At 38.9% G+C, this 18576-nt stretch overlaps 1 pseudogene; it reads left to right on the forward strand.

The window, feature by feature from the left end:
- The first annotated feature begins 17437 nt into the window (after nucleotides 1-17437).
- Nucleotides 17438-18534, forward strand: LOC119041697 (exonuclease V-like; annotated as a pseudogene).
- Nucleotides 18535-18576: the final 42 nt, after the last annotated feature.

Genomic DNA, 18576 nt, shown 5'->3' on the forward strand with positions numbered 1-18576 from the left:
TTATTGTTATTGGTGTTGTTATAAGAAAAGGAAAAAGCAACCCTATAGGTATAACCCTTCACAGAAGAAAAATATCATGCCGGCAACTCATTATTTCAGGTTGTTATTATGTTAGATGAAGGTGTCTAGGTGTAAGGCACATACCTATAATGATCACATTAAGGCAGAGCCTCATTAATAATAGATGAGATCTTATTATATCCATTCCTGATGCTAGTTTAATAACCTGTGGCATTTTTCAACAAAAAATAACAATTTAAATCTTTTTGCTTTAAAAAAAATCATTCTTGGCACATCTTAGTATCAACCTGGAGAAAACAGGCTGCTTTTGAAACAGGAAGCTCTGACATGGGTCTCTCTGGCACCTTTTAACTGTGAGAACTGACATTTCAAAGAAATAATAATAACAATAATTTTAGACTGAATTTCTGGCCTTGTAGAGGTTTTGGGAGGAAGGACTTGACAGTTTTCATGGTTGTGTGTTAGGATTCTGTTTTTTCTTTAATAAGCTACATCAGCTTCTACGTTCACACCAGACCCAAATGCCTTGTAGTTCCTGCCAGGGCACTTGGTCTGGTGTGGTTACAGCATGTAAGAATCAAATAGAACTCTGTATAGAGGACTTGGTTTGTTACTTCACATTATCAGGAACTTTGTTGGTGTGTTTATGTACTCTTTCACCTGTTATGCAAGTCCCCTGTGTTACACTGAATGGTGCACCCCATTCCCACACCACCCCCATCTGCCACTAAAAGATGTGCATGTGTTATCAAATACCACAAAAAGGACTCTGCAGATGTGAATGAGGATTTTGAGGTGGGGAAGTTATGCTAGATTATGGGGGTATGTCTGATGTTATTATAAGGGCCCTTACAAGGGGATAAGTTGGTAGAATGACAGAAGCAGAGACTAGTGGTGTGCTGAGGATGAAGGAAGGACACACAAGGCAAAAAACACTGGCAGCCACAGGAAGCCAAACAAAAGACCAGCAAGCCGAGTCTCCTTTCATAGCCTCTAGAAGAGCCAGCCCTGCCTGCGCCTCAATTTCAGCCCGGCAAGATTCATTTCACATCTCTATTTCCAGAACTGTAGGAGAATAACTTTGTGTTCTTTTAAGCCACTAAGTTTGCCGGGTAATTTGTTTCAGAAGCAATTGGAAACTAGTATACCCCATTTGTTTTCCTTTCAAAAGAGGAATAGAGAAAAGTGGATTGCATGGGGCAGAGGAAAAGGAATTTCAATAATTATAATCTGTGTGAGCATGAACAAAAAATGTGCCTTTATAACTCATAATTTTCCTATCAAAAGATAATGCTTACCTCTATAGAAAGTCAAAATGTTCAGGAAAGAGGAAAAATAAACAGCTATTGTTGACATTCTATTGTCTCTCCCCCAGTATCTTTTCTATGTATACTTTTACAGACTTAAGCTTCTGCTCTCAGAGTTACAAATAAGCATGGATGACAAATAGTTGTTGCCTGTTTTGTAGGTAAGGAATTTGAGGGTTGGAGAAATTAGAGCCCCTTTGCCCAGTTACACTGCTCATGAGGGGCAGAACCTGGATTCCCACCTAGATCTCTCTTAACAACAAGCCTCTTTTCCCCACTGCACACCATGATGGTAGAAGGTGAGTGTAGAACTGTGGGGGAACACCCATTACTTTTGAGGAAGGCTTTAGATTCCACCGTTGCCCAAGGTGACCCCCAATGTCTCCACAAGCTTGGGGATGAGGCGCTGATCTTCCTTTTTCCTAAACTGACTCCCATTCTAACAGGTCAGAGAGGCTACAGGACCTAAAGTCAATGTAATTCATACTGAGAGGAAATTCATAAATTAAAGCCCCTTTCACACTAGCAGCCAAACGGCTCCATCCATGAGCTTAAGGAAAATGGGCTTTTAAAAGACATTTGCACCTTGGAATCCTCCAGAGAAAGGCTTTCACATCTGTGCATTTTATTAGCTGTGTTACTAATGCTACACTACTCTCTTTTGTCCCAATTAAATGTATTTGCTGTGTCTTTTCAAAACAAACTTAGGAGGATGGAGAAGGAGGGCGGGAGGGAGGGAGAGAAGGAGTCTGTGGAGCTCTCGCCAGTGAGAAGTGTTGATTAATGCGCTCTCACAATTTTGCGTATCGATGTCATCCACAGGCTCCTTTTTTATTATTATTCATTAAACATTTCTATCTGTGTCAAGCAATTGGGAATTGCTGCCATTTAACAGTTTAATACCTCGTGTGGTCAGTGATGCAGAGAAGTTAATGTAAATGAAAATAAATTGGGTATTACACCCAGCAGGAAAACACCCAGCCTGGACCCCTCATCGAACTCAGTGCCTAAGCCAGGGTGCAGAACTTCTAGTGCAGTGTAATTTTGTGTTTGTAAGGTGCAAAATACAGCCTCCATTAACGGTCAGTTTGAAGGATGTTTCATATAAAGGGATAGTATCAGCATCCCGTGAAATGCTTGGAAGGTAGTGTCCTCTATACAGGTTCCAGCTGGGACATTTATCCTGAAGGCAATTTGGACAGAGAGAGAATAGGCAATAAAGCTAAATCATTCAAGAGACATCAGAGGGCTCTCCTCTGGGTTGGTTGGTAGAGTTGGGCTGCAGCCAAGGCTGTTCCATTGACTCCAAGTGCAGTTCTCCCTGCGTCAAGGTCATTTCCCCCAGTAAAGCAGGGAAAGGGAAATGGGGCTAGAACTAGGATGAGACCCCTGACCCCTTTTACACAGAGTCTATTGCCACTGTGCTGCTCACATTCTGTCTTTGTGCCTATTTCCCATAGTCCCAGGGCCGGGCTGTTCCAGGGTAATCTGACCACAGGATTACGATTCCTTTTGTGCTCATGTTGGGACCTGCACTCTGTGATAATGACAATGGCAGAAGCCCACCCCAACTGAACACTTCCATGCAGCATGCACTATTTTTAAAGCTGAATATATGTATTTTTTGTTTTGTCATTTAATTCTCAAACCAACCCAATAAGGTAGGCACTGTTGCTATCCCCATTTTCTACATGAGGAAACTGAGGCACAGAGAGAATAAGTAAATTACCTGAGATGGCAGCAGCTATTAAGTGGAGTGAGGATTTGAACCCTGGCTCCCTGCCTCCGGTTTTCAGCAACTATTTCTTCTGCCTCTTATACATTTATTTTAGCTAATTCTCACACCAACTCCTAGGATAGATAACATCATAATTTATAGATGAAAAAACTTAGTCTTGCCCAAGCTCACTCAGTGTCTCACATTTATTTATAATCCCATAAGGCAGTGGTTTTGCAAACGTTTTTCTTCTGCTGAAGACTTATTACAAGTGAAAATGTATTGGAAGCTTGAGACCAAAAAAACTTTTGAGTGGAGTGAGAAGACAGCACCCTGCCACTCTCCACATCTCCACTTGGAGTGGAGGTGTCTTAGCTTCACAGCACTTATCATAAATTCCAATTGTTTTATGTCTTTGTTTGGTATCATTGTCTGTCTGTACAACTGGCCTGGAAGTTCTAAGAGAACAGGAGCTGAGCCCATCTGATTCACCATTGCCCGTCTAGCACCCAGCAAAGTGCCAGGCACATAGTAAGCATTCAATGACTATTTAATGAAATGTACAACTGAAGTAATAATATTTTCCTCCTCAATCCCATTATGGAGCAAATCAAGACAAAACAGAACTTTCAAAAACTGGAAAATGGAGGGAAATGTTAAATGAGGTTTTCCATTGGTTGAGGTTTTATTCATTCTCTACTGCTACAAATTACTTTGCAGGGCCCCACATCTAAACTGTTGCTGCTGCCACTGAAGGGAAAGAATAGGGCTTTTGGCCACAGGCAAGCTCCGATCACTCAGCCCAGTGGTGCCAGGAGGAACAGGATGGCAGGAGGGGCCTGAAGAACTTTGTTCAGGGAGGTCAAAAACTACACTCAACGTGTAGAGGGATTATTTTCTTTTAATTGGACAGGTCTATCGAGACCACACGTGGTGAATGTACTACAGAACTTGAAGTAAAATTTATCAAAACATTTCAGTGTTTTAAGTAGAATTTATTGAAATATTTCAGTGTTTTAACAATTTTTATCACAAAATTCTGCTAAAAAATTAAAGAAACCACTAAATCAAATATCAACAAATTTAGTTATATCAAATACATAAATACTTTAAAAATTAGGATATATTTGGCAAGTATGACAAATGACATTTAAAGATTGTGCAAATTAATAAGAAAAACTCTCAGACTCAGTTGACAATTCTGCAGAGGGATAAAAAGACAATTCTCCACAGAAGGATTATAAATGGCTAACCACAAGGCACTTTTTTAAAAGTCAAGTTTATTGAAATATAATTTACATACAGTGAAATTCACTGTTTTCAAGTGTATAGTTCAGTGAGTTTTGACAAATTTATATACAGTCTTGAAAGCAGCATCAAAATCAAGATATGAAATATTTCTATCACCCCCCCCAAAAGTTTCCTTATATCCATTTCCTGTCAATCTTTCCTCAAGCCCAGATCCTGACTCAACTTTTTTCCCCAGAGTTTTTCCTTTTCCAGAATGTAATATAAACAAAATTGTACAGTAAGTAGCCTTCTAAGCCTGGCTTACTGTCTTCTTCAGTCTATCAAATTAATGAAGATGTAAAAGGTAATAATAATGTTAGTGAGTGTGCTCAGACACAGCTAATGTGTGTTTTAAACTGTTATAATCCCTCTTGGCTGCCAACTGGTAGCATGTAATCAGAAGCCTAAAAATATTGATGCACTTTCACCACTAATTCCATTTCTAGAAAGCCCTACACCAACAGTACTTGGCAAAGATGTGTACAGACTTATGTAAGCACAAAGATGTTCATTATAGTATTATTTATCATAGTGAAAAATTACAAACATTCTAAATATTAAACATAAAAGAATGGTTAAGCAAATTTATATAATAAACACATTTATATATGCCAATTAGATGCAAGATTTACCAAAAGTTTTTGATGGCATGGAAAACATTTATGATATTGAAATAGCACAAAAGCAGCACACAAAGATGTGTGCATGTATATAAAGTGATAGATGATATCAGAGTAAAAATGCATAGAGAAAAAACTAGAAAAAAATCGCTCTCTGTGGGTGATAGAAACAATGACGAGCATACATTCTGTATTCTTCTAATTTTCTTCAATGAACACATATTCATCTTTTGTAAGGTATAAAAGATAAAAAGCTCTGCTTTTTATCTAACATAAACCACTTTTGCTCTACTCTAAAGAAGATTCAGATCAACTGGTCAATTACTCACACCTTTCATTAATTTATTAAGCACCTAAATAGATCCAAAGCACTCTGTGAGGTGCTAGAACTACAAACAAGAATAAGACTCACCCTAATTACAAGGGACATTAGGACACTATGTCAACACATAATATTAATGACTTCTACTAATTTAGCTTGCATTTTTACTCTGTACTAGATACTAACCATTTTTCACACATTACCTCATTTCCTCATCTGTGAAGTGGAGCTAATCCTAGGTGGTTATGAAGCAATTAGCCAGTTTCTGACATAAGGTAAGTCAACAGCTACTCATTATACTTTGAAAGGTGTTATAACAGAGGCAAGAACTAAATAAACTAAGAACTCAATATTCTAGGGGAGCAAAGGAAGGCAATTCTCTATAGCAAAGAGAGGCGGGAGACACTTGCACTTTGCTTAAGAGATGTTTAGGATTTTGCAGGTGGCCAAGCAAGGGAAGGATATTCCAGGGAGAGGGGCCAGTGTGTATCCTGTTCTCTTTGAAGATGACTTTTTAGCACTTCTCTAAAAAAACAGTTCCCTGAGTGATTCATAGGAGTTCCTTTAAACCAGTGCTGCATCCTTGCATGAAATTGCTTCCAGTGTTAAGACACATCCAAGAAATGTCCAGATTCATTCCATAACCTGATACTATGAGAAAAAGAGACAATTCCATCCCATGCATTGGAACTTGATCTGTTGTTGGCCTTTACTTTACACAGAGTAGGACCTTCCCAGAAACTTGCCAGAACACAGGTTTTAGGTAAGGGCAAACAGGTATAAAAACTTTTTGGGGCAGCAAAACATCAATATTATTTTTGTCAACAAAAAAAAGTTTGCTTGTTTTCTTTCACTCTTTACACCTTGTCCTTCACACTATCTACTGGGAGCTCTTCTAGTGCACAAATGGCATTGACCTTCCAGCCATTTTAGCAGACACTGGAAGAGGAAAACAAAAGAAAATAAAAATTTTAAATAAAATTGTCCCGGTTTTACTTCAGAAACATTAGTCACAGGTGGAATGGTGTGACTCGTTATATCACTGGCTTGATCAGCATAAACTGAACACACAAGTTCAATGAAGATAGATAGCAAACATCTGTGTTAGTTATGAGCCATACCAAAGAGAGAGCTGAAGAGAAACTCCATGTCAAGGGACAAAGAGACACAATACACGCTGTCATCACTTTAAGTAGAAATTAACTTCATGTAAATTCTTTTGGCAGCAAATGGAACAATTCTTTACATTTAAATATGCATATTCAATATATACAACCTTCAAGTTTTCTTAACTTTCCTTCAAAAATTCCATTTATGTCCGCAAAAATTTCCAAACACCACCGCTTCTGTTAACACGACCCCAATTTAAGATACTACTTTTTGATTTAGAACCTAACTCCCACTCATCTTCCATTTTTCTCACGAGCACGGCTCACAGGAGATTTATTTAGAATGGAGTATGGAAAGTCACAATAGCCTGATAAAACCAATGACATCCCTAGAAATGGCCAAGTTCAGCAGAAGCTGACATTTCCTTTACAGTCATCACCTTCTAGTGAGGGCAGAGGAGGTGGAGATATAATATATGCTGAGAAACACAAGTTGCAAGAGAGGGTATGAAATATCTGTTCTTAGAAATCATAAACATATAAATGAGACCCATCCATCTTGAATTGTTTTAATGTTTTTCTGTTTTAACTGCGGGGCTGACTTTGAGAGTTTGCATGTTGCTGTGTTTTTGCAGAAGGTAAATTGGGTTATTCTGAAGGCATTTTCCCAAGTAACCAATTAGAAAATGAGTCACTTTAATGTGGTGGACAATTGAATCCTAGAGACAACTGTCCATGTATAATAGGAAGCCTATAAGGTGAAAAAAACAGTTTCTACTCATGAATCCTTTCCTAATACCTAGGACCCACTGGACTATCTGGATAATTATGTCCCATTTCATTGCATCTCAGCCAATCTACCATGGCCTTGAGAAGAACACATAAATCCACCTATAATTTATTGAAGACCTTCATGGCACTCCATTTAGCCAGTGTACACAGTACACTCGGTTAAAAAATGATCCCATCACAGAAAATGAGAAAATAGAAGACAGGATCACATAAGTTTAGAGTGACTAGATTTAAATGTTTATAGACAGTGAATTTCAAGTACATCTTTTCTTGATGCTGACAAGGAAAATAGCTCCACATGTAGCCACAAGTGATAGAAGATGTGACTCTGGACACTTCCCAAAGGATGGCTGAATAGAATTTCATCCACAACTTCCCCAGCATTCAGAAGATCCTCAACTTCTAGGGTAAAATTAAAAACAATAAACACTCAGGTTTTCTATGTAATGTTAATCTTTTGTTAGCATCTTCTTTTTGCATTTTGTGTCCCTTAAGAAAGAAATGCTTCAGAAATTGGAAACCTATTTGAAAAAATGACAAAAAACTTCCCTTACCTAGTGTAAAAAAATAGACATACAAGTCCAGGAAGTGAAGAGAGCCTGAAATTAGATGAACTCGAAGAGGCCCACACCAAGAAACATCATAATTAAAATGTTAAAGGTTAAAGATAAGAGAGACTCTTAAAAGCAGCAGGAGAAAAGCAGTTAGTTGCGTACAAGGGAGCTCCTGTAAGACTTTCAGTTGATCTTTCAACAAAAATTTTTCAGGTCAGAAAGGATTAGGAAGAAATAGTCACAGTGATGAAAAGCAAGGGCCAAAAAACGAGGTTACTTTACCCAGAGAAGCTATCATTTAGAATCAAAGGACATATAAAGAACTTCTTAGATGAGGAAAAGGTAAAGGAGTTCATCACCACCAAATCAGTATAACATGAAATGTTAAACGGTCTTCTTTCAGAAAAAGAATAAAAGAAGATAAAAATATGAACAATAAAATGACAATAAATACATATCTATCAACAATTGGATCTAAAGAACAAAATAAACACACAAGCAGAATAGAAACAGACTCATAGACCATTTTGATGGTTGCCAGATGGGGGGCAGTTAGAAGAATGGGTGAAAAAGGTGAGGGGAGAAAAAAGCACAAATTGGCAGTTACAGAATAGTCATGGGGATGTAACTTACAGCATAGCGAATATACCCAATAATATTCTAATAACTGTATGGTGTCACAATGGTATGAGATGTATTGGAATGATGACTTAGTAAATTATATAATGTGTAATCACTGGGGTATACACCTAAAACTAGTATGTCAACTGTAATTGAAAAGTAAAAACTTATTAATAAAAAAGATGTTTCATGAGCGCACCATGTAGAAAGAACTCTACTGCTAATATGTTGTTTCTATTATGTATATTTTTACACAGGGCCAGGAAAAGGAGGAATAAACCATCAATTTCTTGAAGGGGAAAATCACTGAGGATGCACAATTATGCCACAAGAAAGTTCCACGGCCTCCGGATGAGTCAGAAAAGTTTAAGCCTTCATGAACAGTGTATCTTCCAACTTTCTCAGAGCTGCCAGTGATAACACTATAGAGGGGGCCCTTAGCTTCAGAGTCAATGCCCTATATATTGATACCAGGCATTGTGCTGGATCATATGGCTTCTGTCATGGCTACATGCAAGGCATTCAGAAATGACCAGAAGACTTGGCTACCTTTTGCTCACCAGTGAATGCCCCAGGACTAAGTTAGGAGGCTCCCGGGATTGTGAGTCCAAATGTCAGAGACCAGGTGGCTAACAGTATGGCTGGTGCTGGTTGCTATTTTAGAACAATCACTAATCTTCAAAAAAAATTTCCAGTGGCTAGAAAAATTCAAAGGGATGAAATAGAAGCTCGAGTTCAAAGAAAGCCTTCAAAGCAAACTATGTATAATCACTAAGGTCTCCCAAGATGTTGCCATGGGACATTACTCATTATCCTGAAAGTATACCATGGGTCCCAGTAGGACAAAATCAGAAACAAAAGTTTGTCAGGATCATGAGAATGAATCCACATTTCACATTAAACAAGATAAAGAAACAAGCTAATGCATATAACTACAATGTCAAAATATTGTTTTCATAGTGAGAAATTAGCATCAAAGGGAACATAAAGTCCATGTAACCATTGTTTTCTAGCCCTGTACACAGATGTTTATGGAGAGTCCACTGGAATGCACTAAAAAACATGTAATAGAAAATCCAGCTCATATTTGGTTAAACAATAAAGAGAATTTATTGACTCATACAATTCAAAAGGTTTGTGGTAGGAAGTACTCCAGGCAAGGCTAAATCCTGCAGTTTAAGGTCGTCACCAATAATCAAATTTCCTTCAATGTATTGGCTCTATTTTCCATCATATAGAGGCACCCTCTAGGGCTACTTCTTTTCATGGTTATTGGTAACAGTAATATGACATGTACTGTTTTGTTCAACTTTAATAAAAGAAAAAAGGGTTCTTTCTGGCCAACCATCAAATAAAGGTCCCAAACTTCACTTTAATTGAGCTAAATTAGATAAGTACCTGTCCATGACCTAATCACAGTAGCCAGGAAATTGGTTTAAGCCTAGGTCAGTATCCATCCCTGAATCAATCACTGTGACAAAGAATATGGGTTTGTGAAAACTGGTTTAACACCGATCTCCAGAGTTAAGGGGTAGCAGTACCGCCCAAACTGTACTACAACACTGTATAATACAGAGAGGATGGGATGGGTGCTCAGAAGGCAATGAAATGCATCTGCTGTAAGAAGCCATACGATAATCATAGGGTTGCTTTGTGAACATGGAATCAGAAGAAATCCAGACACACAAATGTTTAATGTCATTCAGATAGACAGCAGGATTCACCCAACTCAATAGAAATTTTCTTGCCAAGCATCCTGGAAAGTGACTGGCTAGCTTCTGATCTTATCAATGTACCTTGCAAATGAATAGGACAAAAAGACAAATATTGCATGATTCCACTTACACTAAGTACATAGAGTAGTCAAATTATAGAGACAGAAAGTAGAATGGTGCTTTCCAGGTACTGTGAAGAGTGAGAATGTGAGTTATCATTTAAGGGGTACAGAATTTTTGTTTTGCAAGATGAAAAGAATTCTGGAGATAGATGGTGGTGATGGTTACACTACATGATTGTACTCAATATCAGTGAACTGTACAGTTAAAAATGGCAAAAATCGTGAATTTCATGTGTATTTTATCACAATTTTTGAAAAAGGAATGAATGGATCAGATGAGGTATATCTTGCAGGCTCTGGAGTTGACTTTAGTTATCTCCACTCTGAAGTGCTATGTGCTGTGTTTTTTTAGTTGAATTATGAGTTAATGACTATTATTTTTCTGTTGCAGAAGAGGTAGGGTTAAACACCATAATGACACACAATGAATTGTCAACATTTGAACTCAAGGAACAGGATATATCCAGCAGATGCCTAGTCTCTGGCCGTCCCATAGCTTCAGCTGAGGATGTCCTGCTTACACTGGCACAGCTTGGAGATGATTTAAATTGTGCTTCTTCAGGAGAGAGACCTTCTAGTGCCCTGTCACTCATAAATTTATAGATGGGAGGTGACAGTGATACCTGGTCCCAGTTGCTCTGAAAATGAGGTACAGCCTTGCCTGTATGGAGAAACTTTCTATTCTCAGGCCTCATCTTCAGAGAAGTTTGCGTATCAACACTGTGCCAACCAGTAGAACTTTGGCTCTCTCTACAGGGCCAGCTCATTACTGGACTACCTAGGAGGAAGTTGCTGGAGGCATCCCATGGAGAACCTGGCTTGTCTCTCCTCATAATCGTACATCCAAGTGCTTGGAGGAAGCTTCACTGTGTAAGACCTGACTGAAAACACTGAATGTGTTTCAGGAAAAAAAACAATAAGACAGAGAAAAATGTATTATTGGTGGGAAAAGTAGCACTTCCAGGGTTCTGGGAAAGGAGCTTGTGGAGTTAAAGCAGGTAAAGAATACAGGGAGTATACCGAGTGTGAGTGCCTGATAAGGCTTATACGCCACACAAAACCATGGCCAGGCTTTAGTCATCTTGGCATAAAGAATGGTGCTTTCTAGGGTTCTATATCACAGCTACTCTGATTGCTTTATGTCATGAATATCTAATAACTGAACTCTAAAACTCCATGCAGATACTCAGCTAGTATGGCTTGATAGCAACCATATATATTCATTCCAAAGAATGTTTCTAATGTTTATAATTAAAGGATAAATATTTCACTGACTTATTAATAACTCTTATAGATTTAAATGCCCCACCATTTGTTGGTGAATTATCATTTCTTCAATGAAGGAGCAAGTCCCCAGAGAGATGCAAAACATTAGCGAGTAATGATTTAGTATTTTGTTTAGGCTTTGTAGTGAGAAGCTTAGCATACCTATTCTTAGTGTGGATATACATTATTGTTTGTGATATGGTAACAGTGTTTGAGAGTGTATTAAGTACAGGATATTGTGATAAATACCATATATACATCAGTCCCTCTAACCCTTTAAACACTACAAGGCCAGTGTTTTTCCCACTTTATGGACAAAGAAAGCAAAGCTCAAAGTGTCTAGCAACTTGTCCAGGATTACACAGTTAAGAAATAGTAGATCTGTAATTCAAACTCAGACCTGTCTGAACCAAAAATAAAAATGAAAAAAAGAAAACCTTTTCCATAGTCATCATGGTTAAACAGGCCTAGATATTTGTTGGAGCAATGAACTTTGGTGTGCATCCTACACATAGACATCTAGACAAAGCTAGATGTTGAAAAAATATAAATTTTATATTTTAGGCAAAATAGATGCCAAAACTTGAAGTTCCATGATATATACTGTGATTGGTGGTAGGCTGTCCCATTTGAGAGGAAATGGGAATCATATTCCTGGGTAATGAGTGAGCTCCCTTCTTTCCTTCGAAGGGCTGCTGCTGGAGCAGCACGGAGGGCAGGAGGGGTTAGCAGACCTGGATTCAAATTTAAAGTCTACTGCTGGTTAAAGCTGGTTACTTATTTCCCTGAGACTAATTTTTATTGTCTGTATAATGGAAATCATAATAACATAAAATCATTGGCTCCTTTTTAATGTCAGCCATTGGAATAAGCATGTCATTGTGGTTTTAGTATTCATTTCTGTAGCGACTATATCCTTTTGGCAAGTTATCTGTTGAAATTTTTTACCCATTTTTAAAAATTAGGTTGTTAGTCTTCTTCATTTAAAAAAAAATTAAGAGTTTTTGAAAACAAATTCTGGATACAAACCAAGGATATAGAATAAGTGGGACTCTCGTACTTTGCTGGTAACGATGTAAAATGGTACAAACACTCTGGATAACTGCTTGGCAGTTTCTGAAAAAGTTAAATATACACCTATAATATGACCTAACCATTCTGTTCCTAGGTTTTTACCCAAGGAAAATAAAAAACATGTTTTCTTAAAACAAAGACTTGTGCATGAATTTTCATAGCAGCTTTGTGGTTTAATAGCCCCAAACTAGGAACAACCCAAATGTCCATGAACAAGGAAATGGATAAACAAACGGTATTATATTCATACAATGAAATATTATTCATCCATAAAAAGGAACAAAGTACTACAACAAGGAATACATGCTACAACATGGATGAATCTCAAAATAATTATGCTAAGTGAAAGAAGTCAGATAAGAAAGAATACGTATTGTATGATCCCATTTCTATATGATTCTAGAAAGTGCAAAGTGATCTATAGCAATGGAAGCAAATCAGTGATTGCTGAGGGACAGCCAGAGGGGGTACAAAAGATACAAGGAAATTTTCAGAGATGATGAATATGTTATTTCCCTCATGGTGATAGTTTCCTGAAGAGAGACAGGGAATGAATGTATCATTTTGTAAAATCTACGTATATGTAGTTGTTGGCTCCCAGCATTTCCCTTGCCTTGGGAATTGCCCAAGACACAGGAGGGGCCCCAGCAGCCAAGCCTGTGCCCCACATCCCTGCCTTCCTGGCCAGAGCTGGTTCATCCGATGGCAGGTCACTAAAGATCAGAAACACAAATAAATTCAGTGTTCTGGAGAAAAGCTCTATGGTTTTATGCTTCTAAGGTCCCTGAAGTCACCTGCTCCAGTCTATCCAAAGATGGCTGTTTTAGTTCTGAGATTTCAGGATGGGAGTGTCCTGTCAATACACTCCTTTCATGTTAACTAGCTGGAATTGGTTTATGTTGTCAGCTACCCTGGGGAGGAAATGAAATGGACATTTAACTAACTGCACTGATATTTCATATGCTTTCTATTACCAGTGGCCACACCACTATTTAAAAAAATAGTGTGTTTAACTTGCTCTGTGAGTCCATCTATCCTCCATTTAACCAACTTTGTCTGACAGCACACTATGGGCCAGGTACTGTATCTGATATTGTCACATCTTGTTCAAATTATACAACAGCATGTATAATATTCTCATTCTCACAGTTGAAAACCTGATGTTCAGAGGGCTCAGTTACTGGCTTAAAGTCAGCGCTCCTAATAGGTTTTGAATACTACCAATCAGGATTTGAGTCCAGGCCTAACTTCAGAGGCCACACTTCTTCCATCTTTCACGCTCTGTTCCCTGGTAGTAGTAAGCCGCAGCATCAACAGTGAGCTCTCTCTCAGCATCTAGCCACTGTGGCAGCAGTTTGGGGAGCCAGGAGTGCCAACAACAGTGGCACATTAAGGGCTTGGCCCTGTGGGACTTAATGTCCGGGGTACAGATAAATGATCTAGTCTAGAAGGCAGGGAGATTGTTGATGCCTGTTACCCAGTAATGAAACTGATTACTCAGTGACAAATGAGCAGTAAAATCCTGAAAATAAAAAGAGTCAATACAACCACAGGAAATGCTCAAGTAAAGCCACCCTTGGTCCAAATCAAAGGGTTAGACATGCTGACCAGTGTGGTCCAATTGGTCGGGCATCATCCTGCAAAGCAAAGGGTCACCAGTTCAATTCCCAGTCAGGGATCAGTCACATTAATATTTCTCTCCCTCCCCCTCTCTCTAAAAAGAAATAAATAAAATATTTTTTAAAAAATATATTGGGCCTAGAATATTCTTGCTGAGGGCTCACTGCAACTTTGAACCCTTATAAAAAGCTCACATCGAAGCTCATTTTTACACAGTCACTGGAAATATCCTTAGTAATTTCAGTCACACTGTTGCAGGTTAAAGCCAGAGACCTCACACCACTCTCCTGTCCTCAGGGAATAAGTCTACCAGAGCAGGGGGAGATTTTCATTTTCAGTTTTACAGAATTCAGTATAGTTTAAATGTGTTACTCTTGGATTTGAAATTATAATAAAAGGGGGAAAACCCAGATCTTCACATTGTATATTCTTCCTTGTGATCGGCCTGTAGAAATACAAAAACTTCCCAGAGCTTATGTGCACTTAGAATCATCAGTGTCATTTGTAAGAAGAAAAATGGAAAAAGCATTCAGTAATATGGTAATGTCTGCTTAAACTATATCCATGTGATAAAAACTATGTACACTTAAACATTTCAAACAGTAATTAATAGAACAGGGTAATATTTATGACTTGTTCAAATCTGAAAATAGAATACAAAAATAGGTATGCAATTTGAACCTACAATGTGTATGATGCATGTCTATTTGAGTGTGTTAGGGAGAGAATATACCAAAATGGTAACAGCAGTGATATCTGAGTATGAAGGGGAAAAATGCTTTCCCTCTTACTTTTATGTCTCATCCATTATTAAAATACTTGTAAGGTAAATGGAGTGTGGTATTCTAGGTTGTACCTTGAACAGAAAAAGTAATGGAAATACCTGGAAAATCTGAAAAAAATCTATAGATTAGTTAAGAGTAATGAACCATGGTATTATCTTAGTCTGATCATTGCACCATGGTTATGCAACTTGTTAACATTAGGGGAAGCTGAGAATTTATTATGGGAACTCCCTGTGCTAACACTGAAACTCTTCTATAAATATAAATGACTTTTCAAGATAAAAAGTCTTTATTTTTTATTTTTAATAATGTAAATTTTAAAAAGATTTTATTCATTTATTTTTGAGAGGGGAAGGGAGGGAGAAAGAAAGTGAGAGAAACACCAATGTGTAGTTGCCTCTCATGCACTCCTTGTTGGGGACCTGGTCTGCAACCCAGGCATGTGCCCTGACTGGGAATCCAACTGGCAATCCTTTGATTCACAGGCCAGTGCTCAATCCACTGAACCATACCAGCCAGGGCAAGATAAGAAGTTTTTAAAAATACATGTATGGCAAGCCACATTAGAAACCATAATAACAGGAAGCACACCACAAAGCACAATGGTGTGCTTTAGCTGTTAGGGCTGCATAATTTAGCACGTATAAACTCTTTTATTTTCTGGATGCATCTTGTTCTTCCTTCTGTATTGTGACTTCTTATGAACCAGAGTTCCTGGCCTCTAGTATCCCCACTGCTGGGATAAGGATGACAATCAAGACCGGCCACTCATTGATTGGTTAACTTGCCCCAAGAAAGAAGACACTAAAAGAAACACCATCAGTAAATGAGTGGATCTGAAAACTATGGTATATTTACACAACGGAATACTAAGCTGCAGAAAGAAAGAAGGAGCTCATACCCTTCACGACAGCATAGGTGGAACTGGAGAGCATTATGCTAAGTGAAATAAGCCAGGCAGTAAAAGACAAATACCGTATGATCTCACACATAAGTGGAAGCTAATCAACAAAACAAACAAGCAAACAAAACAGAAGCAGAAACATGGAAATAAAGAACAAACTGACGGTAACCAGAGGGGCCATGGTGAGAGGGGATATTGGATGGATTAGGGGAAAGGGTTGTCAAGGAACATGAATAAAGGACCCATGGACAAAGCCAAATAGGGGTAGGATCGAGGGTGGGAGGTGGGGATGGCTGGGGTTGGGGGGAACGGTGGGGGGGAAATTGAGACAACCATACTTGAAAAACAATAAAAAAGTAAAATATTTAAAAAAGAAACCAAAAATCCATTATTATGTTGCTATTCTTTTTACAAGTGCTTATAGCTCATTTTCAAATGCATTTTAAATGAATGATAAAACATTAACAAGTTAATTAGTTTGAACCATATGGAATTGCATTTTTAGGACCAAGATGTCAAATATTTGCACTCATACAGTTCACCTTAAATAATTAGTATTTTATATTAATCATTGAGGGAAGACATCAGAGGCAATGTCCTACATGTAACAGTAGACACTTTACTGCAATTATCCTTTCCATGGATTCCTTTACTCTAGAGCTTGCTATTTTGCACTGTCAACTCATGCAGTTTCTTCCTCCTCAAAAGTTGCATAAGCAGTGATGCTCTACCCAGTGATTTGGGACTAATTTTCAAAACACCGATTAAAAAATCATGTGTCATGGCACACTGATGTGTCTTGATTGATTATGAGGTGTGTAGCAAGTAATTCCTTACTATTTAAAAAATCACAATTATTTTATCTTTTTTAATATAAATTAGGACACGTTTAAGGTAATTCTTCTGATATCCTTATGTGCACACTCACTCACTTCTACACCAACATGGTTTCTGAATTGGGTTAGAAAGTGGTGCAGGACCAGCCAAGGCTCTGGGAACCAGAGGCAGCACTGGGTGTGTTCACAGCACATTTCAACAGAGCTTTCACCTGTGTGCACATGCAGACAAAGGGCGGTCTAGAACCATTGCTAAAATGGCTTAGTAACTGCTCCATGTTCTGAATTCAGGCTCTCTTCAAATAAACTTCTTAACTATGTAATTTCATGTAAGAAGTTTATTTGAAAGGCAGGTGCAGCCTGGTCTCCCAGAAGTTTTGTGCAAAGCTTGGAAGGGAAGGGCTGCTGCATAACCTGCTCTTGCTGGTGGGGAGTAGAGTCCAGGAGCAGTTTCGAGGTTATGGCGGAGCTCAGTGGAGTCTGGAGTTCACAGGGGTATCTCAGGGAGCAGGGGATGGATCAAGTAACTGCATCCAGGGTATTGGGGTAATGAAGAAATCATGGAAGATTTGCCCCTGAAGAGAGTCAAGCATTCATTACCTAGGACCTGGGGTGGGCTACAGTTTGCACAGCGTGGAACAGAGAGGAGGAATGGCCACAATGTAAGGGACTGGTCAGCTTTGTCATTTCAGCATTCTGACTTTCCTTGTGAGGAGGAAGATCAATGAAGTTGCAGGGCCTGGCTGAGGCCAAAGCTGTGCCATGGCAGAAAATGGGGAAGAGGGGACAGTGTCTGCAGAGGACTCAGGATTTTCAAACTTGAGTGACTCGGTTTCTGGATCTGGAAGATACTCAAGTGTCAAGTGCTTCACTTAGTAGGCCGGCCCTTCTTCTGAACTCCCTGGGAAGAACAGCAGGCTCATAAGCTTACCAAAATGGAAAAGAGATTTGAATGTCTCATCAGCCCATGGAACTATTCCACCTTAAATATTTGTGTGTGGCTGACTTGTATACTCAGAACTGGTGTGAACAGCAAATGGTACATGGGAAGGAGCTTCCTAGTTTCTTGGCATCTGAGAAGGCAGCTGTTTTGGACACTGGTGCCAGCATCCACCTAGCTAGAAAACTGGAAGTTCATGATCTTGTGACTATCCCCATCACCAGAAAAGAAAAGGCTTGGGCAGTTAAGTTTCTAAATATGTTACCAATGATTCCTACCCTGCAGTCAGAGGATGCATCAGTGTTTCTAGTGTTTGGAGAAGTGGAGGGAGGCGATTGATGAGCTGCACTATACAGCCAAGGGGGAACTAGAACTGGTTAAACTCAAGACATGCAGATGTCCTCTGCTCCCTCTGGAAGCTCAGAAAGAAAAAAAAAAAGACTGTTTTTAAGTCAGCCTATATAAATGTATCTTTGATGCCATGGTACAAAGGAAAGTGACCACTGCTAGCCTAATTCACCACACAAAAATGCACCCAGAAAAGCCAATGGCACCTTCAGTGCTGAAGTATGTCCAGCAGGGAGGCTTCTCTGTGACGTCCTTGGGTGACCTCGTGGAGCTGGTCTTCTTGTCTCTACACTGTCTGACCTTCCAGTCATTGATATTCTGAAAATTGATTATAACCATCAAGAGATTGTCACTTTGCTGGGTTCAGAGACTGTCCTTTGAAGAGCAAGAGCTGAGAAACAAAGTGTAGCACTATGTGGCCTGCTGGGTGGACCACAGAGAGCCTGAAGGGGTTGACGTGGAGGGGGCTTGGAAATGTGGGACATGCAGCTGCACATATATCTGTGAGTGAAGGAAGGGCAGTGGGGTGCACAGCTCCATGCCAGAGCCTCAAACCAAAAAAGCCAAATGAACAGAAGGTATGTCTTGAACTTTGATCTTTCCTGCCCCTGAT

This window comes from Artibeus jamaicensis, unplaced genomic scaffold, assembly GCF_021234435.1.
Source record: "Artibeus jamaicensis isolate MK-2021 breed Jamaican fruit bat unplaced genomic scaffold, CSHL_Jam_final scaffold_1964, whole genome shotgun sequence".
Lineage (NCBI taxonomy): Eukaryota > Metazoa > Chordata > Mammalia > Chiroptera > Phyllostomidae > Artibeus > Artibeus jamaicensis.